Consider the following 2,500-nt stretch of genomic DNA (forward strand, 5'->3'; position numbering starts at 1 on the left):
CCCATCTTGGCAGCCGCCGGCCAGCGCTCCCAGGCCGGGGAGGGCGCCTTCGCGGCAAAGGGGAGTCTGCCGGCTGCGGGGGTGTCGGAGGGGCGAGTAGGTCTACCCGGCTCCGGGAGGCCGCGCCGAGGCCGCCGCCCGGCCCGCGGGCCCGCCTTCCGGGCCGCGGCCGCCCGGTCGACCCGGCTCCGGGAGGCCGCGCCGAGGTCGCCGCCCGGCCCGCGGGCCCGCCTTCCGGGCCGCGGCCGCCCGGTCGACCCGGCTCCGGGAGGCCGCGCCGAGGTCGCCGCCCGGCCCGCGGGCCCGCCTTCCGGGCCGCGGCCGCCCGGTCGACCCGGCTCCGGGAGGCCGCGCCGAGGTCGCCGCCCCGCCCGCGGGCCCGCCTTCCGGGCCGCGGCCGCCCGGTCGACCCGGCTCCGGGAGGCCGCGCCGAGGTCGCCGCCCGGCCCGCGGGCCCGCCTTCCGGGCCGCGGCCGCCCGGTCTACCCGGCTCCGGGAGGCCGCGCCGAGGTCGCCGCCCGGCCCGCGGGCCCGCCTTCCGGGCCGCGGCCGCCCGGTCGACCCGGCTCCGGGAGGCCGCGCCGAGGTCGCCGCCCGGCCCGCGGGCCCGCCTTCCGGGCCGCGGCCGCCCGGTCGACCCGGCTCCGGGAGGCCGCGCCGAGGTCGCCGCCCGGCCCGCGGGCCCGCCTTCCGGGCCGCGGCCGCCCGGTCGACCCGGCTCCGGGAGGCCGCGCCGAGGTCGCCGCCCGGCCCGCGGGCCCGCCTTCCGGGCCGCGGCCGCCCGGTCTACCCGGCTCCGGGAGGCCGCGCCGAGGTCGCCGCCCCGCCCGCGGGCCCGCCTTCCGGGCCGCGGCCGCCCGGTCTACCCGGCTCCGGGAGGCCGCGCCGAGGTCGCCGCCCGGCCCGCGGGCCCGCCTTCCGGGCCGCGGCCGCCCGGTCTACCCGGCTCCGGGAGGCCGCGCCGAGGTCGCCGCCCGGCCCGCGGGCCCGCCTTCCGGGCCGCGGCCGCCCGGTCTACCCGGCTCCGGGAGGCCGCGCCGAGGTCGCCGCCCGGCCCGCGGGCCCGCCTTCCGGGCCGCGGCCGCCCGGTCTACCCGGCTCCGGGAGGCCGCGCCGAGGTCGCCGCCCGGCCCGCGGGCCCGCCTTCCGGGCCGCGGCCGCCCGGTCTACCCGGCTCCGGGAGGCCGCGCCGAGGTCGCCGCCCGGCCCGCGGGCCCGCCTTCCGGGCCGCGGCCGCCCGGTCTACCCGGCTCCGGGAGGCCGCGCCGAGGTCGCCGCCCCGCCCGCGGCCGGCCGGTCTACTCGTCTCCGGCGTGCCCTTGTCGCCTTTTCCGGGTGGTAAGCGGTAGACCTGTTCTCCCTGGCCTTCCTGTGGAGCGGCGAGAGGGGTCGCTCTGTTGCGCTGCCTCCAGTTACGTCATCGTAAAGGCCGGCCATTTCCGCGCCCCGCCCCGGTAGGAGGGGCGGCTGTTCTTCGGCTCTCCGGCGCCGCCTGACTTACCGGTACGACTGTAGGGCAGAGGGTGAGCAAGCGCTGAGTTCCGGAGCTCTACTCCCGGGCGCCCCCAGCGCTAAGTGGCCGGCCTGCGAGCGACCTAGGGCGGCTTGCGAGGGCAGGTAAGGCCCGGTCCCGACTCCGGTTCTCTGACAAAATGTTTTTTTCGGCGCGTTCGATACGGCGCTTTCCCGGCACGTTCTCGGCAGCCAGGCGAGCGTGTCCCCGGTGCCGGGAAGCGCGGAGCCGCGGAGCCGGCGGCGGGCTCCAGCGACGGTTGCCGAGTTGCGAGAGGGCTGAGGCGGTCCGCGCGGAGCGTGTCCCCGGTGCCGGGAAGCGCGGAGCCGGCGGCGGGCTCCAGCGACGGTTGCCGAGTTGCGAGAGGGCTGAGGCGGTCCGCGCGGAGCGTGTCCCCGGTGCCGGGAAGCGCGGAGCCGCGGAGCCGGCGGCGGGCTCCAGCGACGGTTGCCGAGTTGCGAGAGGGCTGAGGCGGTCCGCGCGGAGCGTGTCCCCGGTGCCGGGAAGCGCGGAGCCGCGGAGCCGGCGGCGGGCTCCAGCGACGGTTGCCGAGTTGCGAGAGGGCTGAGGCGGTCCGCGCGGAGCGTGTCCCCGGTGCCGGGAAGCGCGGAGCCGCGGAGCCGGCGGCGGGCTCCAGCGACGGTTGCCGAGTTGCGAGAGGGCTGAGGCGGTCCGCGCCGCCGAGAGGGAAGGCTCGTGGCCTGTGAGCCCTTCGAGTGCAGCGCGAGAGAGAGGAAAAGGGGGGTGCCCCGTGCGGCTCGAGAGCCTCGTTCCAGGGGCCTGCCGCCGGCAGTGCGGCGATGCCAGCGCCGCAGCTGCTGACCCACACCTGCACGCAGCGCCCGCTGAGGCGTTCCGGGACACGTCGGAGAGGCCCCTGGGCGGGCCGGCGCTTCCCTGCTTCTCTGTCCCAGGGAGTGCGGGAGGAGTTGCCGGTGCTTCAGGCTCGAGTGGGCACCTCTTGCCGGACGGTGGTCCGCACCCACA

This window comes from Apteryx mantelli, unplaced genomic scaffold, assembly GCF_036417845.1.
Source record: "Apteryx mantelli isolate bAptMan1 unplaced genomic scaffold, bAptMan1.hap1 HAP1_SCAFFOLD_171, whole genome shotgun sequence".
In the NCBI taxonomy this organism is placed as follows: Eukaryota; Metazoa; Chordata; class Aves; order Apterygiformes; family Apterygidae; genus Apteryx; species Apteryx mantelli.